The 25,924-nt window shown below is 37.3% G+C and overlaps 1 protein-coding gene across 9 annotated transcripts in view; it reads left to right on the top strand.

The window, feature by feature from the left end:
• The window catches only part of PMCA (plasma membrane calcium-transporting ATPase 3), a 1,183,542-nt gene that overhangs the window by 177,202 nt on the left and 980,416 nt on the right, over positions 1-25,924 (top strand). For 6 of the 9 annotated variants that reach the window (XM_090387939.1, XM_090387938.1, XM_090387937.1 and 3 more), the window contains one exon: positions 23,514-23,701. The exons of the other annotated variants lie outside the window; for them this stretch is intronic. The gene's annotated coding sequence lies outside the window, so the exon portion shown is untranslated. The remainder of the gene's footprint in view (positions 1-23,513; positions 23,702-25,924) is intronic. 9 annotated transcript variants of the gene reach the window in all.

Here is a 25,924-nt window from a genome sequence, read left to right as displayed (position 1 = left end):
CAATATCATTGATGAATACAGAAAACAACGACCCCCCAGCACCTAACCCCGAGGAACTCCGCTAATAACATTTGTCCACAAAGAGTAATGTCCATTGATTACCACTCTCTGTTGTCTCCCACTGAACCATTCCTTTATCCATTGTAGTAACTTACCCTTAATGCCATACCTCTCCAATTTGTACAGCAGGCTTCCATGTGCAACAGTATCAAAAGCTTTCCTGAAATCCAAGTATATGATATCAAAATTATTTTTGACATTCAGTTCCTTTGTGACCACATCATAGTATACACCTAAATTGGTCAGACAAGACCTCCCTTTAACAAACCCATGCTGTGTCTTAACTATCACTGCAGTGTTTTCTAGATGATCCTGCAATGCTTCTTTAACCAGTGACTCCATTATTTTCCATGGAACACAAGTTAAACTAACAGGTCTGTAGTTACTTCTGTCACCTTTTCAGCCCCCTTTGTGAATTGGCAATACATTTGCACACCTCCAGTCCATGGGGACCTACCATGAGTCCAAGGAAGCTCTCATAATTATGGCTGAAGGTTTGCTTATTTCCTTTGCTGCCTCCTTTAATATAACTGGATAGATCCTGTCCAACCCAGGTGCCTTCCTTATGTTTAACTTCAACAATTTCTCCTCCACTTTGCCCTCAGTTATTACAAAATCACTTAGCTCCCTGTTAGATTTTGATAAACGTCTGGCATTCCGCTCATTCAATAACTCCTCGTGTGAATGTAGATGTGAAATACTCATTCAGTTTATCAGCTACCTGAGCATGATCATCAACAGTCGAACCACCAACGTCAAGTGGACTAATCTGATTCATCCCTTTCCTTCTAGAGTTTACATAAGTAAAGAACTCTTTTCTGTTTTTCTTTGCATCCTTTGCCAATGATTTCTTGTAAAATGCTTTTGCCTGCCTAACCTCCTTTGTGACTTGATTACAGAAAACAGCTTATATCTGACATAGGCTTCTGTGTCACCTCATAATTTATATGCATCCCGTACATTTCTCTACCCTGCCATGAGCCTCAATAATTTTTCTGACATCCATTTAGGCCCGAACCTTGAACAGTATTTCTTAGTTGGAATGAAAAACCTAGTAGCCTCCAAGATTAAGTTCCTGAAGGCTTTCCATTTAGAATTCAACGTAGGTAACATCATCAGTTGATCCTACTGTACAGAATTTAAAAACTGTGTGAGACTCCAGTAGTCATCTTTACAAAAGCAAAAGCCCTTACTTTTAGCCTTTATGGTAGTTCACATCTGGTGAGTATGGGCTTGGCACACCCAGGGTCCTGAACTGGATATCATCATTCTTCTCTTTCTTGGTGATTCCCTTTTGACACTCTCTCTCTCTCTCTCTCTCTCTCTCAGGGGTAACTCGGGAATATTTTTTTTTGGCTGGTGCAGCATAAGCCGCAGGCTTCCTTGCACCATATAGCTAATAATAATAATAATAATAATAATAATTTTTAAGTAATTCCCATATCAGTACATTGTGATCACTGTCACCCAGTGGTTCCTTTATCTACAAATTCTTATTGCATAAATAATCACTGTTGATAATCAGATCAAGAGTGTTACTCCTTCTAGTTGGCTCTTGAACATGCTGCTGTAGAAAACAGTCATCCAATAAATCCAAAAAAGTCTTGCTAGCGTGTGAGTCACCAACCCACAAGTTCCATTCAATATTTGGAAAGCTAAAATTCCCCATTATAAGTCATTCTGATTTACTGGCCCACTCTATTTCTCCGCACATTTGCTCCTTATACTCATTAGATTCATTAGGCCTATAACACAAACCTACTCTCATTTTTCCTTTCCCAGTGCTTATGTCACACCAAACAGTCTCAACATTGCATTATCCACCAACATCAATTGGATGCACTTCCTTAGATTTTATGCGTTTCTTAACTAACAGCATAACCTCTCCTCCTTTCCTGTCCTGTCTATCCTCTCTGTACACATTTTACTTCCGATATTCCAATTCTGCACTGCTTGTATCTCAGTGACACCATGTGTGTAATGTCCGAACAATATCTGCCTTTGATGTTTTGATTAGCACTTCAAGCTCATCAAATTTATTAACTTTACTCCTAGCATTGGTTTACATGCTAGTATACATGCACCTGTTTCTACTTTTAGTTACCCAAACACAGCCCATGTATTTATTTGTTGCACTATGACTCCCAACAGTCCTGGAAATCTCAATTGCCATGGTTTCCATGCTGCTGCTCATTCTAATAGAAGCAGTGCAAGAATCACTTTTGCCTCTGCCTACAGCCGCTGTTAACCTTTTAGTCTGTGTATCCCCCCAAGCTAGCAGTTTTCCAACCCACCTAACACTGCCTTGATAGCATCAGAAAATATTCTTGTACCCTTTCTATTCAAGTGTACCCCATCCCTGTAGAAGCAGTCTCTCCTGTTAACAAGCACAGACCAGGCTGAAGAAAATTCTACCCCTTGAGCCTTGCACAATCTCTCCAGGGCTGAATTTATCGACAAGGCTCTCATCATATACTCCCTCCTATTGTATCTGGGCAGAATTGCAAACACTTTCATATTCAACACTAATGCGTGACTTTTTTTCAACATTGACCTGTACGTGTTGAGTAAATCTGCAAATCTCTTACTGTTAATGTCATTAGTTCCAAAGTGTACAACAGTACCACCTTTTGTGCCCATAAAAGATGATATCTGCTCTACAACATCACCTTTTGTCCCTGGCTGACATACCCTAGTCCTGTTCCAACTATCCTTCTTGCATAGTATATCCGCTGTCTCCCTGACAATAGAGTCACCAACCATAACTGGTTCCTGTGGGACCAGCGCATTCTGCCTTGGAGATTGCCTCTGTGTAGCCTGATGCACAGGAATAAGCTCTGACTTTGCGCTGGCAGCTGAAAGCTTGACGGACTCCTCATATTAATTTTCTTCCAGGGCATTTACCCTACACCTCAAGCTCTCATAGATGCCCACCAGAACGTTGAGTTGGTGCCTAATTTCTTGACACTCTAGGCATCTAGCACACACAAAGACATCCTTCTTGGCTAGATAATGTTCTGTTTTAGAAAGTTCAGCAAACATTTCACATTTTTTGAGACTGTGATGTGTTGGAGAATTGCCAGCTTTGTTTCTCCCCCGAGTCATAGTACTCTCACTAGTCTGTGATCTTTGCTTCGCAGCTCTAGTCTGGGTCACTATTTCTGTTTAAATACAGTTTACTTAACAATGAAATTTAATAAGATTAATAAATATTTTTGATTAATTGATAATACTATACTAAGCTAACAGATTCCTAATGCACAGTTTGATCACTTTTTTATATTACATTATCTAGTTTTACGTTATATCTTATGCTATCAGTTTTAGATATATATGTTATGCTTCTTCTTATCGTATATTTCTTATTGTATATCATATATCCTTTCAATATGGCAGCTAGTTGAACAATATTGGCGCGAACACTGGGAGTTATAACTTCCAAAAATTACTACTTAAATTCAAAATAAGAAGCTAACGAATGCTACTAAACCTATTTAATATCTTTGTAAAACCTAATTTAGTATGTTAATTAACGAAAAATATGGTAAATCTATCAAAAATACTTATCCCTTTACAGCAGGCAAAAATCCACCGACTGTTCTCTTCTGCGACCAGAGCGTCCTCTCAAATATCTTTTGTAGGACAAAATGCTCACATAGTCATTTATAAGGGATGAGAAACAAGATCCTGAGGAATCTGAATTTGGCCTCTTACCTACCGTTATATTTATAATAGGTTTATATATATATATTGGTTTGGTCAATATATTTATAATAGTGTATATATTTCAAATTTGATAAATTTATCAAATTTGATAAATTTGATGTATATATTTATTTAAGGATTCAAACACAGGTTATAATTAGTGTGTTTTAATCACAGGGACCTAGCACAGTTGGTAATCAATAAAGAAAATTTCCTTGCTTTAGCAAATTTTGCAGATAGGCTTTTTAAGAGGACAAAAAGAATTGTAAATACTGACTTGGATGTTTATACTTGATGACTGTCTGGATTGACTTTATATCCATGATATAAAAAAAAAAAATTCTGTCTACTGAGCTCCCTAGTTGAGCCCTAGCAGTTATTTGGTACAGTTAATTAATAAGTTGAGAATTGTTGCTGAGTTGTAGAATGGATCCTGAATGCCAGTTCTAACAATTGTTGATCAAACATGTATGCTATGTATGTTACGAATAGAATTTGACCAAACTGATTGTCTTCATTTCATGGTGGTGAAAATAAAATATTTGTGATGGAAAGTTTAATGAGATAAGAGATCATTGTCTTTTGAGCTACAAAGTTTGTTGCTCTATCTATAAATTTGATGTAAATAGTGCATATATTTGGTAATTGACAATGATTACTGGAACATTCTGATAGAAACTTGGTTAACTGAGTCATTCGACTAATGTGTTTTTAGTTAAGTAATGGTGAAGATTGTGGATAATTCTGATTGGCATTAGTCAATAATTCTGATTGGACTTGAGGTATTGGTGGCCTTTGATTTTTGGTTGGACTGACTGATAACGCTTGTTAATAATATAAATTCTTGAATGGGTTGTGACGCTTATCAATACATGTACTTATAGAATTGGGTGTTGATGTTTAATTGTAATATAGGTGATATTGTTTGGAAATAATGGATATAGTAATTGATGTTAAAGCTGAAATTATATATGCTTGGTATAGAGGTAACTAATTATTGCTGATATACAAAGGTACTAATATTAGGTTAGTGTTTATTCTCTGACTCAGTTCTTTAAGATGGCTGGTAAATCCTGTAGGAGTTCAGTGTCTTATAGCATTACTTGGTGAATGACACAGTTGTATTAGACTTAATTGTGGATTTTGTATTAGATTTAACTGTGGATATTGAGGTGTGGTTACCTCTGCATTAATTCTATACATAAATTGTGTATATTCCAGTCATTTATTTTTTTTTTAGATTTGATCTAGGAGTTAATGCAAGGAGAAGCTTATTAATGTCTCTCTCTCCAATGTGCGCTGGATGAGGAGATTGAATTTTTTAAATAAAATTCTGTAATGTAGCGTATTTTGTGTAGGGTATTTATTAGTTGTTTTGCTGTCTGCTTGACAGCTGGTTTTGTGTTTCTAATATCCAGTCGGGATTTAGTAATATTTTGCGTTGTCCTGATGAGAGTTATACTTTTCATATTATGTTTCAACATCCATAAGTACTGGATACATAGATTTATTATTATAATGTTTGTAGATACTATTATTTTTAGGCCACCCAAATAATTAAATTCATCTGCCGTGCTGTGTCTTATGTCTGTTAATTGCGAGTATTTTATGGTCGATTTGTCTGTTTTGTGGACGAAAAACCCCGGTTTCTGGGCTAAAGCCTTGCTATTTACGCCTGAGATCCGACTAACTCAGCCACATAGTGAAAAAAGTCCATTAAAGTTCCTCGCTTCATCAACGGGATTAATGTTTGTGGATAGTAGTAGTATATGTATATATGTCTACGGCGGAACCCAGTAGACATATATACATATACTATTAGACATATATACATATATGTCTATCTCCACATGTATAATCTGTATTACATGCATGTACATGTATGTGTGATTTGTTGTAACAACAACAACAAAAAAAAAAAAAAAAAAAAAACAAGTAGCACCAGGTAGCCCTAGGATGGTCTCCGGGTACCAGACACCAGCTAGATGTCTTCCACCCGGTGCCCATCCCTAGGCACATGGAGCTGGGCCTGGGTCTACTGCACTGTGTAATTCTCACTATAATCCCACACCCACCGGAGTCGGTGCAGGATTATAGATTCTGCTCTCAGGCTGCTCAGACCTGGAAGCCAGCAAAAAAAAATAAAAATAAAAATAAAATAAAAATAAATAATAATAAATAAATAAACAAAACAAAAATTAAAAATATAATAAAATAAAAAATAAAATAAAAATAAAAAATAAATAAAATTTAAAAATAATAATAAAAAATTTAAATGAAATAAAAAAAATTAAATGAAAGTCAACCATGACTAAGACTGAAAGCCAGGGGGAGGGAGAAGAAAATAAAATAAAAATTTATCTCAATTCCTTTGCACAGACAATAATAACCTAGACATCTGTTGTCTTTTCTTAAAACCTGCCCTTGCAGAGTCCTGCAATGCATCATACCTATTTCTATTTAAAAGGCATACATGTTCATTGCCATTTATCAAATTTGGTATAGCATTCTTTAAAGTTATTCTAAGTGGCTCATACATTAAACAGTCATGCAACCCCCCCCCCCCAAGGGGCTCACATCTCATGAGTATGGGCTTGGCACACCCAGGATCCTGAGCTGGATGTCATCATTCTTCTCTTTCTTGTTGATTCCCTTTTACTTCTCTCTCTCTCTCGGGCTAATTCAGAATTTTTTCTGGTGCAGCATAAGCCTCGGGCTTCCTTGCGCCATATGGTTAATAATAATAATAATAATAATGTGGCACCAAGACTCTTCGCATGAACAAAAGTACAGTGGACTATCCAACAATCAAAATAACACTCCTTAAAATTAAATGAGCCACGACCTGTAAGCAAATAATGTCTCCATTTCCAAAAAAATATATTTCTTAATCTTATCACCTGAAATAAAAGAAACCTTAGGTATGAAGTGTCTTGTCACCAAACCTGTATCACTACAATTCCCTCTATTCTGCCAAACATTTATCAGATAACTCATAATTTTCTTTTTCTGTTTATTATGGTCTACAGTTGTGTCACATATATAATTAACCCCAGGGGCTCACATCTGGTGAGTATGGGCTTGACACACCCAGGGTCCTGAGCTGGATATCACCATTCTTCTGTTTCTTGGTGATTCCCTTCTACTTCTCTCTCTCTCTCTCTCTGGGTAACTCGGAAATTTTTTTTTTTTTTTTTTTTCTGGTGCAGCATAAGCCTCAGGCTTCCTTGCACTATATGGCTAGTAATAATAATAATAATAACCTATAAAATTAAGTGAAATACCTTTACTTAAAAATAACAGAATGCCCTGTACACCACAAATAGATCAAGTGGCATGAAGCCCGACAGAACCTGCAAGGCACTGGTGGAAACAGTTCCGCAAATTCAAAACAATGAGAGAATCATTTTTCTTTGACTTGACCATAATTTTTTCTTAAATTTAACATTAATAACCTTGAAGTACCAAATAGGTGCACCATATGCAACAATTGGAAGAAAGATTGCTTTGTAATATAATACCAAAATATAATTTTGGTATTATATTGCTTTGTAATATAATGCCTTCTTCCTCAAGCCACATTCTGTTCTTGTTATTCAAATAATAGCAGAAGAAAACTTCTTCTTAACTTTTTCTCCTGTATATTCTAAATGAGGTAGAAAAGTCAATCTATTTTCTATATTCAAGCCCAGGTGTTTACTATTACTGACCAGTAGTACCCAATATCCCCCAATAAAAACTACTGGGGGTCTTCCAATGTCAGATTTACCCTTGAATAGCATCATAACAGTTTTCTTACTGGATATCCATAATTTATGTTTGCAAGCCCATTGAAATGTTTGTGGATAGTCTACTAGCTGTCTTTTTATTCTCTTCTCTTCTATTCTCATTATTACTAGTTATTCTTCTTTTTCTGGAGATGCATTTTCTTTCATCGGCCATCTTTTCTAATACTTTCCCATCCTTCCCTCCTTTCTTTACTTCTCCAACTATTATCCCATTTCTTTTCATAATTTACCTTGGGGTTTCCAGGCAATCCCTGGAAGCTCTAGTACAAGACTTTTAGTTTGGGGATCTCTGGCTGCAAAACGCCAGGAGCCGGCACTCAACATTCAACAGAACAACACATACACTACACACATTGTCACACTTTCCAGCTTTGGCTCGTGCCTTACAGATGCAATTGTGGCATATAGGAGAAACCCTGGAGATCTCCAAAACATAAAAATTATACTTGAATATGTACTAGAATCCCATTGGTCCTTTTGCACGGGTAGCACAGTGGTATCGTCACCACCCCACCAGGTGGAAAAGGCTCGGGTTCGAATCCCATTGATAATGCGAGAAACCTTTTGGTTTTTTCCCTCCATGGCTGAGTTAGTCGGTTTCAGGCGTAGATAGCAAGGCTTTTGGCCTAGAAAATCTGGGGTTTTTCGTCAAGCAAAAGGTAAATCGACCAGAAAACAAACTATTTTCTGTTTGGCCTGACGTATTCAAATGGTCAAAAGCACGAGTGCAGTAGCAGACACTCTCTGAGTGGCCGAGGGTTCAAGCCCGTGACTGCTAAATATGATTAAAGTTTGTATTGATTAATTTATTGTAAATTCCACTGACCTGGTGATCATGGCGGAGTATAAACAAGAATACAAGCAATTTACAGACACAATACACAAGGGTAGTTGAAAGTAATTTTCCAGGTGAGCCAAATATATTATAATTTAGTTTATTCCATTAGTCCCAAACCACTGGAGAGCTCGTCAAAAATCATGCTATGAACATGTGACTTGGACATCACATTGCAGACTTACAACCAACTTCTCGGTCACTTGGTTGTTGTTGTAGAGGGATGTTAGGAGCATCAGTGGCTAAGGCCATATTGCTTTGTGTATATTGTCTGTAAATTTGCGTGTATTCTGTGGTCGATTTTCTGTTTGATGTACGAGAAACCCGAGTTTCCGGGAGAAAAAAAACCTTGATATCCTTGCTTGAGACAAACTATCTCAGCCATGTTATGAAAAAGCCCATAAAAATTCCTTCTTTCATTGGCTGGATTCGAACTCAGGTCTTTTCCATCGGTGTGGGGAGGATGGCAATCCTACCAACTGTCCTACCAACGAGGGTCAGTCACTAGGTGAGCTAAGGTCTGTGCTGGTGGAAGAATGGGATTTGTTGCAACAGAATCTTATAGACATCCTTATATCAAGCATGGTTCACCGCTGTTAGGTTGGTTTAGCAATTAGAGGGACCATATTCTGTATCGATGCCATTTGACCATATTTTCGAGCATCTTGTTTCAACTTCTGTAAGGTGATCATTTTGGTTTTTGTTATACAACCCCCATAAATGACCCTTATACCTGCCCAACATATCTCATTGTCTCCCCATTTCATCTTTATTGTATGGTATACTAACATACCAAATTTTGTCCCATTTCATCCCAAACTGTACTTGTACTGTGAATTTTGTTGAGTAGTCTATATGCAGATATGTAATAAAACCAGTGTTTAGGTAAGGCTTGGAAAAGCTGAGTATGAAAAACAGTAATTGAACAAGATTGAATCAGCATTTTTGGCAAAAAGATTCAACAACGCATAATAGTTGAATTCTATTCAAAGTTTTATTCAAAGTTTTATTCATGTAGGAATATGACATCATATGTGCACAGTGTGCCATATGTAATAAAATATTAGCAACACTTCTTTGGCTCTCGCTAAACTTGTGTTTTGTAAGTGTTCTGTGAATATGTTGTGAGACGAAAAGTGTTTCATGACTAAAAAAGTTTGGGAAATGCTGCTGTAATGTATGGACTTTGTAGTGGTCTTTCATGCGCAACAGATGGGTGAGAAATTCCCCATAGTCGGCAGTTTTGTGCATTTACAGCCCCATGAAGAGTGAAATGTGCCTCATCAGACCACAAGATCATTTGAGCCCATATATCATCAAGTTCCATATGAGCCAGAAATCGGATCAAAGTCTATTCATTGTTGCTGATCACAAGACTTTAATTTGCACTATGTGAATCTTATACGGGAACCAGCGTAAAATTATTCGAAGAACTTTATGTACAGTAGACCAAGGAATGTTCAATCCTCTGGCACTACTGACTGGAGACCATTGCAACTGCCACTTCATCTGCTACCTCTGTTTCGATACATGGTTGTCCCCTGCCTGGAATTACACCTAACGTCCTGGTAGCTTCAAATTTCTTTATTAGTGTTCGAAGACACACTGACATCATAGGTCCTTTCAGCAAACCTTTAAGTTTCCAATATTCACGTAGTGCTGCATCAGCATTACTGTTATTCCGGTAGAACAGTTTTACTAAAAGAGCACATTTCTTTTTTCTAAGAGCCATGATGGTTTTTGACTGTGGCATTGGCCTTTCTTCTTTTATCTAACAGGATGTCATTTCCGTAAGCAGTGTGTCTTGAAGTAAATGACAACTTTTATATATGGGCAACACCGTTTTTCCCCTGGAGGTGTAAATTTTAACTGATTTTTTTTCTTCTACAAAAATCACTTCCCCATACCCTAAATTGCATATCCACTGATTTTCACAGCACTAACTCTAACCGTTTTAACAAGAGGGGCTCCTGAATAGGGAAACTTTTTAGCATTAGCATTAGTGGAGGCATACGATTCAAGAAAGCAAGCTTATGCAGCATCAGCCAAAAAAAAAAAAAACACTCCCATTTCACCCCTCTGTTCATTCCAAATACCTGTCCAGCTCAGCCTTAAATTTATTTAGGCTATCAACTTCCACAACAAAAGATGGAAGTCTGTTCCACCAATCAATTACTCGCTGGCTAAAGGCAAACTTCCGCACATCTATCCTACAACTGTCTTTCCTGAATTTGAATTTATGCCCTCTCAGGTGATTATTCTGAGCAAGAGAAAGAATTCCATCAGCATTGAGCAAGCTCAAACCATTCAAGGCTTTATACACCTCAATCAGATCACCTCGCAGGTGCCTAGTCTCCAGACACTGTAATCTATAAAACTTAACCCTTTCTTCATAAGAGCAACCCTTCGTTCCATTCACTAATCTTGTTGCCCAACCAACTTATTTTATAACCACCCGGTATATATATATATACTGTATTTCTTCAATTCTAAGATGCCATCAATTGTAAGACACTTTAATTTCAGTGCCACCAACAGAAAAAAAGCTTTGATTCTAAGAAAAAATAAATAAATAAAATAAAACTCTAAAATAAATCTAACAAATATTTTTATTATAATAGAATTCAATTTACTAACAACAATAGTATTTATCAGTGGGTATGTTATTCATCACTTCCTTCTGAATCTTCTGAGCCGTCAGTATCTGAATTAATATCAGAGTCTACTTCACATTCAGAGTCTGATTCTTCTGAGCCATCAAGAGCATTGGTGATGCAACATTTTTTAAATGAGTGCTGCGCTATTCTTTCTGGGATTAGCTTCCGAGCTGTTGATACCCATTCTGCCAATTTGTAATGCCGGCACTTTCTAAATTTTTCCGGAATGTGTCAGCGGAAGGTTGTCAGTCAACAGCCAGGATTCATATTCCTTTCTCAAGTAATCCTTAAATTGTTTGTTGACTGAAACATCGAGTGGCTGCAGTTGGCTAGTCATGCCACCAGGAATCACAACCAAGTCACAACGTTTTTGCAAGATTTTATTTTTGACCCATTCAGACAAATGTCCAAGAAATGCATCAAGTACTAGCATGTTAGGTGGGTTGTGAAGACTTCCAGGATGTCTATTCCACACAACATTTAGCCAGTCTTCCGTAAGCTCTGCCGACATCCATCCATTTTATTGTGCACGCATAATAACATCTTTTGGGAAAATTTCATTCTTCAGTATGGTTTTTTGATTTAAAATTAAATATGGTGGCAACATTCGACCATCAGTGGTGATGCATAGCATCACAGTGATATGCTTCTTTTCATAGCTCATGCTTATAATCTTGATTTCTTTAGCACCTTTAGCATTTCTGGTGTGATTTCGAGGTATATCGAAGAAGACCGGGCTTTCATCAGCATTTCCAATTTGACTAAACTCAGTTTTTTTTTTCTTCTTTAATTTCATCACCTTTCGTTGAAAGTTAATCAGCTTCTGTTGAAAGTCTGCAGGAATTTTTTGGCAGATAGATGTTCGGCGCCTTAACGATAATCCACTACGACGCATGAGTCTGTTGCACCAGCCACGACTGCCTTTAAAAATTGTTTTCTCTCTTCCAAGGGATTTGGCAGTTTCTCTGGCTTTCAATTGCATGGCTTGTCAAGTGATGGGTAATCCTTTTGCGTGTGTCTCCGTTACAAAATGTATCACAGCTTCATCGACTTGTGGAAATCTTCCTTTCTTAGGCCCTGTAAAGCACTTGGTTGTTGCTTTGCATGAAAATATGGAATTGCAATCATTTCTCCAATGACAAATATTAATTCACTAATGTCAAAATGTCGACCCGCAGCTCTATTTCCATGTTCTTTTGAATACACAATAACTTTTCGTTTCAAAACGGATTCATAGTGCAGTCTTTTTGACAACATTTTAATGTTCAATAAGGGATCAAAATGAATGAAATACAATAACTCCACTTCTCTTCGTATGTACTTTCAAAGATACAAACAAAACTTCCTCGTTTTCACTGAGTGAGCTCCACTATAATGAAATAACGGTGGCTTCACATTTCGAAAGCACATGAAATTACCCACGTCACTTTACTCTCCAATGGAATTAGAGACTGTGATAATGGTCAAACTTGGAGGCGGGGGTTTCCGCGTAAAAACAAAACATGCGGTGTCATGTGCAAAGTGTGGGAAATTTCGAAAACAAAACTAGAATTGTCAGATGCCATCGATTCTAAGATGCACCCGTTTTTAGAGACGTTTATGGGGGGGGGGGAGTGCATCTTAGAATCGAAGAAATACGGTATATATATATATATATATATATATATATTTGATGATAGAGAGCTATTAAGTGCTTGATATTTCCTATATTCTATTATATTATGAAATCAACAGGGATTACCTTTAGTTTTGATATAGGATGTTTCTTTTCCAACCAACTCTCCTAGTCAAATGTGCTAACAATTCTTTGTGAAGGCGATATAAATTTTATAAAAAATGTGAAACATCTTCCCCACTGTCAGAACAGTAGTGTTCCCGACCCCTCGGTCTCAATATTGAGCACTCAACCCAACTTCTGTCTACAAACACCATACCTCTGCCAGGAAGGAAAACATTATGTAGATTGACATTAAAATTAAAATTTAAAGGTCTAAAAAGCTTAATGAATATGGGCAACACACAATAGTGTGTGTTGCTCTTATTCCTGTGAACATGTTGCTTTGAAAAGTTTTAGTCCGACCTAAGGAATGAAGAGAATAATTGCCCCATATTCATTAATCTTTTTAGACCCCTAAATTTTAATTTTAATGTCAATCTACAGGAACAAAGAGAATAATTGCTCCATATTCATTAAGCTTTTTAGACCTTTAAATTTTAATTTTAATGTCAATATATGTAATGTTTTCCTTGCTGGCAGAGGTGGTGTTTGTAGACAGAAGTTGGGTTGAGGGCTCAATATTGAGACTGAGGGGTCTGGAACATTACTGTTCTGACAGTGGGGAAGATTTTTTTTTTATGTAAACCCCCAAACACGAGAGGTGTTAGAACCTATAGTACTTAGTACATTGCTTGGGTTGGAGATTGAGAAGACAAAAGAAGATATTTGTTGACATTGGACTTGAACTTCTGTACACTGTAATTTTAAGGAAATACGTATGAATGAAGGTTGTTCCAGAAAACGGCAGTTGAATGAATAAATGAGGAAGACGAAAAGTTGGTTCTGTGAGTTTGAGGTTGGACGGTAAATGGATGTTGGCTGGTGGTGGCACGTGTTCGGATTGTTTTGAAAGAGAGAGCAGGAATTATAGAAGCCAATTCAGAAGAACAGTGCCCATGGAAGTATCTGTAGAAGAGGCATGCAGCAGAAACAGTACGTCTATGAGACAGCTTTGTTTGTTTGGTTTTTTTTTTTTTTAGGAGCATTAGCAACTAAGGCCATATTGCTCCAGGATATGCAGTGGTCATTCCCTGACCTTTCCGCATCCTCCGTATTTGGTGGTGATGGGCTCGAACCCAGGTCTAATCAAGAAGCATGTGCTACACACTGCTGCTCCTTCCCACCTGGCTACGGAGACGCCCTATGAGACAGCGAGTGGAGAGATACTGTTAGAGATAAATCATTAATTAACCTAACTGCCTTCTTCTGATGGAATCAAGAAGCCTGAGAGAGGTTTTGGGGCACCGCCCCAGATGTGGGAACAATAATCCATGGCAGGGCGGATTTGCGATTTATACAGAGTGAGCAGATGTTTGGAAGAAAAGTAACGCCGAGAGCGAAAGAGAAAACCAAGTTTTTTAGATGCAGAGGAAGCAATATTTGTAATGTGCTTGTGCCAAGAGAAATTAGAATTCAGGGTAATCCCCAAAAGGGATATATCATTTTGCCTAGAAATCGGAGTGTCACTAAAGATAAGCATAGGAGCGGAAGAATCCTTTTTGTGAGATATAAGACAAGAGTTTTAGAAGGGTTGAAATCAACTAAGTTGTCTTTGCCCCACTGGAGAATTACCAGAAGATCAGCATTTAAGGAATTGGTAGCAGATTTTTGAGAAGTTGAAGCTGATTGAGCAGGGCAAGGTTTCTCAAAATGGAAAGTGGAATGCAATGTGCTATCATCGGCAAAACTATGGATAGGATTTCCAGTCAATGGAAGAAGGTCATTAATATACAAGAGGAAAAGAGTGGGGGAAAGAACTGAAACTTCGGGGACACAGGCATTAGTAGAGAAGTTAAAAGACAGAGAACCATCTACCATCACCATTAGTGAGCGATCAGAAAGAAAACTGGATAACCAATTACTAAAAACAGTTGACAAACCATAAGATGGAAGCTTGTTTAGAAGACCTTTATGCCAAACACGATCGAAAGACTATGAGATGTCAAGAGCAACTACTCGTGTTTCACCGAATCTTTCGATTGAATTAGTCCATAAATGGGTAACATAAGCGAGAACATCACCAGTGAATCGACACTGACGGAATCCATACTGGCGATCGTTGATCAGACGGAAGGTTTCTAGGTAGTTTAAGAGTTGGTGGTTAATTGATTTCTCCAATACTTTAGAAAGAGGAGAAGTAAATGCAATGGGACGATAATTGGATAGGAGGGATTTGTCACCCTTTTTAGGAACTGGCTGGATATGAGCAAATTTCCAAGCAGAAGGAAAAACACCTTTGGAATAAGAAAGTGAAAAAAGGCGGCAAAGAATAGGAGTAAGTTCAGGAGCACAGGTTTTGAGAACAAGTGGAGAAATACCATCGGGACCTGAACCTTTCTTAGCATCAAGATTTGTCAAAATCCTTCTGACATCCTTTTGATGGAAGACCACAGGAGGAATTGAATGGAGCATGTTGGGAATGGTGGGAGGTGTTTTACCAAGATCATTAATACATGAGTTGGAAGAAAAATGGGATGCTAGCAGGTCAGCTTTATCCTTGGCTGAAGTGACAACAGAACCATCTGGTTTGGACAGAGATGGGCAAAATTTGCGGCCAATAGCTTTGGCAAGAGAGCAGAATGCTCGGCTAACATTAGGGCAAGAAGCAAGTTTTCTATTCTTAGCCTGTTCAAACTCTAGTTTGGACTGATTAATAACTGCTTTACATTTGTTGGAGCTTTGGTGTAGGCAGAAAATGAAACTGAAGAATTAGAAATAAGCCAATTACAATATGCAACATTTTTCTCTTGAACAGCCTTAGCACATTTATTGGAAAACCAAGGTTTAGATAAAGGACGAGATTTTAAAGTGGAGTGTGGGATAAAAGATTCCATTCCTGCAAGAATAATTTCACTGACATGATCTGAGCAAACGTTGACATCAGAAGTTTTGAAACAGTAATTCAACCAAGAAAAAGAAGAAAAGAAATCTCGCAGGTAATCCCATTTTCCCTTCTTGTAATGCCAAACAACATGAGTTTGGGAATAGCCATGAGATAAAGGCTCCATTGGAGTAGAGACAATCACCAAGTTGTGATCTGAAGTGCCTAAAAGACCTCTCACTTCGACCGTGTACTTAGAAGGGTTGTTTGTGAGAAAAAGATCAAGTGTGTTGGCTGTATGAGTAGGATTGTCGGGTATTCTTGTAGGTAAATGAACAATCTGTACGAGGTCATTAGTAATTGCAAAAGCCTCAGCATCTCGACCAGCTGGGTCAGTGTGACTAGAAAATGGAAGCCAGCTGGAGTTGTGAACATTAAAATCACCAAGGAAAATTTCCTCACTGTTAGGGAAGTTGGACTTGAGAAAGTCAATTTGCAAAGAGAGGAATTCAAAGAGCTCCAAGTGATTAGTGGAGTTGGGAGAACAGTAGAGACAACAGATGAATTTGACACAATGAGGTAGAGAGATTTTAAGTCAGAGAAGATCAAAGAGAGGAGATTCCAAATTGCCAAGTCTCTGACAGGGAATATCAGAACGGACATATGCACAAGTACCCCCCTTGAGGCGAAAGGAATCATACAGCGAATAATTTGGGCAACTGAGATGAGCAGTAGTTGAATCAACCGATAACTGAGATTCTGTCAGAAAAAGAACATGGGGTGTGGCAGACTGGAAGAGGAAATGGACATCGTTGAGATTAGAATTGAGACCACGTATATTTGTGAAATGAATTAGGAAGTCCTTGGGAGGTTTAGATCTTTTCGCAGATAAGCTTGCTCTATTATTTTGACAATTCATGGTGTATTCAATAGTAAGAAAAAGTGGGTGGGACATGCTGTATGAAGTAAGGAAATTTTTGGATAGGGCGTACACGTGGTAAGAATATACCCAGATCCTAGACATAACGTGGCCACGACAATGCTCCCCGCATACACACTACTCAGACTCCCTCCAGTCACTCTCTGGGGTGCCTCCGTAGCCAGGTGGGCAGGTGCGGCAGTATGTAGCACATGCTTCTTGATTAGACCGGGGTTCGAGCCCATGACCACCAAATACAGAGGATGCGGAAAGGTCAGGGAATGAGCACCGCATATCCCCAGCTCGGAGCAATATGGCCTTAGTTGCTAATGCTCCTAAAAACCAAATAACAACAACAACCATCACTATCTGGCAGAGCAGAGGTAGCAAGATTATACACTAGCTGATTTGGAGCCTCCTAGAGAGTTAGTACACTAGTTAGTACAGTTAGGCCACTAGTTAGTACACCGTTTTAGAGCTGTACCCTCGAAATGTAAGGAATATTGGATCTCACCACAATGTTCATCATAACCTCAAAAGTCATCAATCATACTGCATGATGGAAGAGATAGGGAAGGGTTGACTGGAGATGTTTCACATTTTTTATAAAATTTATATCGCCTTCACAAAGAATGACTAGGAGAGTTGGCTGGAAAAGAAGCATCCTATATCAAAAATAAAGGTAATCCCTGTTGATTTCATAATATATATATATATATATATATATATATATAATATTTAAAAAAATGTTATATGTTAGTTTTAATAATATAATTATAAGGATGTACCTTTTATAATGATATAAATACTTAAATTTAAAAAAAATAAGTTTAACTTAAATGCAAATTATGTGGCAACCCTGTAATTTTGCTGAAGCACCCCGGTTGAAATCCACTGATCTATATTATTGAAACTACATCCGTGCAAATGGGAATAGTGAAGCTGACTTGAGCTGTTGTGAAAAAGTAATACAGTATAATGCCTATGTGGAGTTCCACAGATGGAAGGTATACATCCATTTATACTGAAGAAAACTGCATGTGATTGCATCCAAGCATTAGTAATGTTAATGAGATCATCATTAGATTCAGAGATTATTGCTTTTTACTAGAGTTGTGCTAATATAACTCCAATCCATAAGAGAAAAGAAGTGATGTGCAATTATAAACTACTCAGTTTGTCTTTTGTGGTTGTTAAGATTGTGGATTCTGTGATTAAAAAACCCAGTAAAAGACTATGTTTACAAGAATGGCATCCTCACTGTCTCAGCATGGTGTCGTGAAGGGGAGAAAGATCTTACCATTAATCAGGTATATTACTATGACGAGGTTATAAAGCAGTTTGTTCGAGAAACAGCTTTCACATTCTGGATTGGGTATTGGAAATCCTGTGGATGAGGGATTGATTGAAGAACAGTGGATAGAGGGTTTTCATAAATGGGTATTTTTTAGTTAGTTAGCATTAGTAGAGGCATATGATGCAAGAAAGCAAGCTTATGCAGCATCAGCCAAAAAAAAAAAAAAAAACGTTCCCATTTCACCCCTCTGTTTGTTCCAAATACCTGTCCAGCTCAACATTAAATTTATTTAGGCTATCAACTTCCATGACAAAAGATGGAAGTCTGTTCCACCAATCAACTACCTGCTGGCTAAAGATAAACTTCCGCACATCTATCCTACAAATGTCTTTCTCCAATTTGAATTTATGCCATCTCAGGTGATTATTCTGAGCAAGAGGAAGAATCCCATCAGCATTGAGCATGCTCAAACCATTCAAGGCTTTGTACATCTCAATCAGATCACCTTGCAGGTGCCTAGTCTCCAGACACTGTAATCTGCAAAACTTAAGCCTTTTTTTGTAAGAGCAACACTTCGTTCCATTCACTAATTGTGTTGCCCTTCTCTGTACTCGTTCCAACAGCTCTACATCCTTCTTAAAATGAGACTTCCAGGCCTGTATTCAATACTCAAGGTGTGGCCTGACCATTGCCAATGGGATAATCACCTTATCCCTGCTAGAAAAATTCCTATTCCTGTATATCATTGACAAGACACCATAAGCTACTTTTGCAGACCATCTGCACTGCTCAGAAAACTTCATAGCTACCTGCACAATTACTCCCAGGTCCTTTTCATTCTCTACCACTGTCAATGTAGTACCATAGAGTTGATACGTTACTCTGGGGTTACTGCTTCCCATATGTAGTACTTTACATTTGTCAATGTTAAACTTCATTTGCAACCCCTTAGCCCATCTGCTCAACTTTTCTAGATTCTGTTGCAGTAGCATACTGTCTTAGTGCCCTTACAACCCTGCTAACCTTCGTGTCATCCTGAAACTTGGACATTAAGCTTGATATACCATCATCAATGTCATTTATAAATACAGAAAACAACAGTGGACCCAACACTGAACCCTGAGGGACACCACTCAGGGTTCAGTGTTGGGTACATTTGTGTTTTCTCAATGTCTTCTCCCACTCAACCATTACTTTATCCCTAGCAGCCATTTGCCTTGAATCAAAAGCCTTTCTAAGATCCACATGTATGATATCAATTTATTCCCTGTATTATTCCCTGCATCCAGTTCCTTTGTGACCACATCATAGTATCTAATCAAATTGGTCAGACAAGACTTCCCCTTAACAAAACCATACTGTGTCCGAGCTAGAACTGAAGTCTTTTCTAGATGATCCTGCAGTGCTTCTTTAACCAGTGCCTCCATTAATTTCCCCTGAACAGAAGTTAAATTAACCGGTCTATAATTGCATGTGTCGTCCTTTGATCCTCCTTTGTGAATTGGGGTCACATTTGCACATCTCCAGTCCATGGGTACCTACCCTGAAGTCTTGTCTAGATGATCCTGAAGTGCTTCTTTAACCAGTGCCTCCATTAATTTCCCCTGAACAGAAGTTAAACTAACCGGTCTATAATTGCATGTGTCGTCCTTTGATCCTCCTTTGTGAATTGGGGTCACATTTGCACATCTCCAGTCCATGGGTACCTACCCTGAGTCCAAGGAAGCTCTCATAATTATGGTAAGAGGTTGCTTACTTTCTTTGCTGCCTCCTTTAATATAACTGGATAGATCCCATTCACCCCGGGGGGCCTCTTTTCTGATCCACTTTACTCTCAGTTATTACAAAATCATCTAGCTCACTGCCAGATTTTGATTCACCTCTGGCATTCCCCTCCCTGAATACCTCCTCATGTGTGAATGTAGATGCAAAATACTCATTTAGTTTGTTAGCCACCTGAGCAGGATCATCAACAGTTGAGCCATCAATATCCAATGGACCAATCTGATTCATCCCTTTCCTTCTATAGTTTACATAGGCAAAGAATTCTTTGCATCCTTTGCCAAATATTTCTCATAATCTGACTTTGCCTGCCTAATCTCCTTTGTGACTTGGTTACAGACCAGATTATATCTATCATAGGCTTCCATGTCACCCATTAATTCATATATATATATATATCCCATGCATTATTCTTCTTTGCCACATATCTCATTAGTTCATGTGAAACCATTTAGGCCTAATATTTCTTAGTTGGTATGTAAAGCCTAGTAACTTCCAAGATTAATTCTTTGAATGCCTCTTATTTTGAATTTGCTGTTGGTAACATCATCAGTTGGTCCCACCGTATAGAATTTAAATACTGTCTCAGACCACTGTAGTCGCCTTTACGGAAGCAAAAACCCTTCCCTTCATCCCTGATGGTAGTTACCTCTTTGAGTAAATCCCACTTCAGTACACTGTGATCATTGCCACCGAGTGGTTCCTTTATCTGCAGATTCTTAATGCATGAAGAATCACTACTGATAATCACATCAAGAGTATTACTCCCTCTAGTTGCCTCCCGAACGTGCTGATGTAGAAAACAATCATCCAATAAATCCACAAAAGCCTTGCTAGTGTGTGAGTGACCAACCCACAAATTCCAGTCAATATCTGGGAAATTAAAATCTCCCATTATAGGACTCTCTGATTTACTGGCCCATTCTATTTCCCTGTACCATTTCTTATTATACTCATCAGAGTCATTAGTCCTTTAACACACTCCTATGCTCAATTTTGATCTCCCAATTCTTATGTCACACCAAACTGACTCGACACTGCACTGTCCAGTGATGTCAACTGGCTGCACTTCCTTGTATTTTATGTGTTTCTTAACTAATAGCATAACACCTCCTCCCTTTCTATCCTGTCTATCCTTCCTGTACACATTGTACTCCCCAAATTCCAGTTCTGAATTCCTTATATCTGTGTGACACCACGTCTCTGATATCCCAGCAATATCTGCCTTTGATGTTTTGAGCAATACGTCAAATTCATCAAATTTATTTACCAAACTCCTAGCATTGGTGTACACGCAAGTATACATGCACTTGTTCCTATTCTTAGCTACCCTAACACAACCCATGTGTTTACTCGTACCGCAATGACTCCAGCAGTCTCTGAAATACTCTGCATCTTGTTTTTCAGGCTGCTTCTCATTCCAATAGAAGCAGTGCAAGAAACCCTACTGCCAGTGGCTACTGTTAATCTATTAGTCCTTGTATCCCCCAGAGCTAGCAGTTTTCTGACCCACCTAACACTGTCTCGATAGCATCAGCAAATATTCTTGCTCCCTTTCTATTAAGTTCTTTAAATGCAGAGTTATTTCTTGCAAGCAATTTATCACTAGCAGAGGTATAGTGTAGTAATAATGTTGTAGTAAAGTAGTAATAATGATTTGATTAATTAAAAGTGAAAAATTCAGCAGTGAAAGAACTGGTGAGTGATATTTGATAATTGTATCTGCTTGTACAGAGCAGGATTTGTAGAACTGGAAAGTTGAATGTGTTGTACTGTCATCAGCAAAATGTGGACAGCATTTCCAGTCAGTGGAAAATATTTCTGTAATATCTCATCTCCTATTATTGATTTGTAATCGGCCTAATTGCCATTGTTAAAATACATCCACTGGCCAAAAAATTAGAAACCTTTTGTAATTGGCTTCAACAGATAATTAAACATAATATATACTAATGTAATTTGTGACAAGGCATGATTACAAGTTCTTTGGTATCAGACAAATACTGTAAGCTTTCCTGGAGTTTCTTTGTTGATTCCGTCATGGGTAAAATAGGCAATCTTTCTGATTTTCAGCAAAGTGTTATTGTTGGAGCACATTTAGCAGGATTCACAATGAAAATCACTGCTGTGTTGAGTGAGAGCAACCATTTCAAAAGTATACAATGAGAGGAAGTGGAAAGGGTAATGCAGCTCTAAAAGAAAGAAGTGCGACAGAAAGTTCGCACTCCAAGATCGAGACTGCACTAATTTAAAGCAAATTGTGCATCAGAATAGAAGGTCCAGTGTGAAGCAAATGACTAAAATATTAATTTAGGTGAAATGATGCTAATTTAGGTGAAATGACCCATTTTCAGCTGAACTATGCTGCAGTAGTTGAAGAATATGGGATTTGGTAGTTGTGTACCGCTTCTTTCAGTAAAAAACAAAAGATTCAACTGAATTGGTGCCACCAATGCCAAGACTGGACTACAGAACAGCGGAAAAGATAATATGGTCTGATAAGTGTAAGTTTACACTTTTTTCACATTAACAGTTGGTGAAAGTGTAACATTAATTTCATGAAACCATGTATCCAGCCCTCGTGGGTAGCATAGTTGGTATAATCACCGTCCTCCCCACATTGGGTGGAAAAGACCTGAGTTTTACCCATCAATGATGTGAGGAATTTTCATTGGCCTTCATGGCTGAGTTAGTCAGTCTCAGGTGAGCGCAACATGGTCTTTTTCTCCCAGAAACTCATATTTTTCGTCCCACAAATAGAAAATCAATGAGAGAACACACACACACAATTTACAGGCAGTATATACGGAGCAGTATGGCCTGAGTCGTGGATGCTCCTAAAACCCTATTACTCCATATATAGTACAATGTATCCAGACTATTTGGTGTCCGCCACTCAAGTGGCTAGAGCTGGTATCATGGTATGGGATATGTTCCCTTAGTATGAACTATGTCCGCTCATACTGTGAAAGGTGTTACTTCCAATGAACTTCTCTGTGTCTTATCAAACCAGCTTTACCTTGCAGGCCTTTGGGGATTGTGTGGATCTTTCAAGTTGACAGTGTGCAAAAATTGTATCTAAATGGCTCGACATACATTCCCATGATTTCTAACATCTACCCTATCCACTTAATTCTCTAGATATAAGTCCAATTCAAATGTGTGGAATATGTTCAGTCTTACAATTGTCTGTCATCACAATACAGCTGCTGACAGATATCTTGATGGAAGAATGATCAAATCTTGAGCTGGATTCCCTCAGATATCTAGTGAATCCATGCTGCAATGTGTATGGGCTGCAATTTGGGCAAAAGGTGGCCCCCAATAAATACTGAATAAAGGTTTCTAATTTTTTAGCCAGTGACTGTACATACACAACCTGAGTTTTCTTGAGTTTATGCTACAGGATCACATATCAAGTTATATCAGATGCTGCTGTGGTTAGAACAATATATTCACCATCATTCCACACTGATTGAAAAAGCTTGGGTTGGAAAATTAACCGAACAATACATGCAGATAGAGACATGATATACCGACTTCATAGCCTGAGTTGCTTTAGTGCTTAATACACACATAATCTAACCTAAGTGACATTAGAACCCTTTCATGGTTATTACTTAATATGGATTTATTACTGCAGTGTTATTTCTTGCAAACTACTTAAACGTTAGCAGAAGTATAGTGTAGTGTAGTGTATATAATTTAATTAATTAAAAGTATAAGTATAATCATTGATGTCTACAAAGACTGACATAACATACGACACATGATCCAGGTTGACATTAGGATAGTAGTAAAAACAGTTAATTATGACAATTCAGAATTAACATGATTAACGTTGAAATTGTTCTACCTCCTCTGTTTATTAGGGGATCTGCACTGTTCTAGGATCATTTTAGTATGCCACTGTATGCTAACATTGTATCTGACACTCCATTTATATGATGATGAGCAGAGAGGAGTCAGTGCCACCTGCGTACATAGACGTCAAGATGAAGAATGAAGAACAAGGCTCAGAGAGATAAACTGAATTATGAAGAGAAGTTAAGTTGATAAGGTAATATAGATTATGAACATGTTCAGTTACTTAAGTGAAAACAAACGTTAATTATACTAGACACAAAGTCTGAATGTTTAAATGCAGTTGACATTTAAAGAAGATGTCTGCATGTTTAAATGCAGACATTTAAAGAAACAAAATCAAAGCATGAAGTAAAATATTCCGTTTTTTAATTAAATGAGTTATAGGTTACTTAACCTACACAAGTTTTAACCATACTGTTTGGACCCTCCAGCACCTTGACTTATGTTAGCACTTATTGGCCCCTCATCTGAGAGCAAGTAGCTAGAAAGATCCTCTAACCCATCCCAAAACCTTTTTCAATGCATTACCGGTAGATAACCTGGACAGATGGTATTTGTTACCAGAGGTACAGGAAATATCTGAAAAATAATACTGCCTTTTATTTACTGAATAACGGTTACTGATCTGTCGTGTAATCTTTAGAAAAAGAAATGTTTACATTTCTCGCCACTTTTGGGATTGTTTTAAGTAATTAACACAAAGGGCTGTTTGCATGACAATCAAATACTGCAAGTCAGCAAATTGGAAACCATTGGATAGATGGAATGATTTTTCTACAGTGTTTAGTTTATACCTCGGGTCAGAGGAGTTTACAGTTAATCATTTCGACAATGGATTTGTTCTTACTCACCCTTTATATAGTTCACATTAGGCTCTTTTATTTGTTTGGACTTTTCAGTAATGCTCTACGGAACAATGCTATGAATATGACTGTGTGAAGACAATAGTTTTCACACAACAGTTCATTAAAATGTGAGAGCTGGAAGAAGCTTCCTATCGTGAGAGCATAATGGTACAGCTTTTAGGTAGAACATAATGGAGACTGAGGGAGAATAAGTGTATATACATGTTTCTTGCTTGTGGGGGGAGAAATTAGGATCATTCATTTTGGATGATTCTTGTATCAATTAACTATTCAGTAATTAAAATATCAACAAAAAAATATCATGCAGGCCCTTTAAAAATACTGTGTCTTATTTTTTTGTTCCAAAACAAATGATCCTAAAAGCTGTTTGCGCAAAGGCGCCTTAATATCAGCGCCGGCCCCTTTGTGCAAACAGTTTTTCGGCATCCCTTCAATGACCTAATTTAAGCCCTCAGATCCAGAAGCTATAATAGTCACTGTTTATGAAGGACAAAAAGGAAAGATATTGATACTACATACATACATACATATAACAACCTTTCCCTACATAAATGCTTTAATAACAAAAATAATGAATAGTTACCAGAAAAATAATATCATTTTTTGTACTATGATTATAAAGATATTTCTAACATATTTTTAATACAATATTGTAACTTTTCTGGCCTTTAAACTAGCAAACATTTTAATTATATTACTTAAATCTAATTATTCTAATACTTCACTCTCTATAGAAATTGTTGATAAATTAGATAATATCTCTTGAGACATTGAGGATCTTAAATAATTTTTTATTTTCTTCAATTTTGAAAATCTTCATTCGGCAATAGCAACTGTTACCGGTAATGACAAGTATATTCTTAAAGAAATAGCAATATTTGGAAAAGAATCAACTAAATGATTAATATAAATAAAATTCAAAACATCCTTGGGTGTAATGTTTTTATTTAAGAAACATTGCAAAGATTTTATTTCTTCATATAGAGATATACCATCTATATCACTACTCTTATTTGAGTAAACTGTTAGTTTTAGCTGTAAATCTTTACAATGTGTTAGGATTTCACTTTCATCCCAATCCATTAATGTACTTAATTTCAATATAACTTTAAACATGTCATTATATTCTTCTAAAAGTTTAAATCGCTCACACACATTAAAGCAGAATCTATTAATACTAAAAAAAAGAATGTTTTAAAATTTAATTTTGGACCTATGATACGTTCGTCTGTTGATCTGTAATCAAAACATCTTTACTTTTCTCTTTGTCTTGTATTGACAGGAAACGTTGGTTCGATATCTATGTTTTCTGCGATTTGAATTGCACAACTTATGATAGATTCAAATGATTCGTTTAAATCATATTTAATTTTCGAGAGCTTCGCTCAAGTTAAAATCGGGACTCTGTAGCATTTTGCTAACAACATTAATTTTACTCAAAATATCATGCCACACAATAATGGAACAAATAAATTTAAATGATGTTAATTTTGATATCAGTGTGTTAGCATGAAATCTTGTGTCCATATCTTTTGTTGAATCATTTGAAA

The sequence above is a fragment of the Mastigoproctus giganteus genome, chromosome 13 (assembly GCF_048544385.1).
Source record: "Mastigoproctus giganteus isolate SK-2022 chromosome 13, ASM4854438v1, whole genome shotgun sequence".
Lineage (NCBI taxonomy): Eukaryota > Metazoa > Arthropoda > Arachnida > Uropygi > Thelyphonidae > Mastigoproctus > Mastigoproctus giganteus.
Note: the sequence above shows the minus strand (reverse complement) of the source record. Positions and strands in the feature narration are given on the sequence as shown.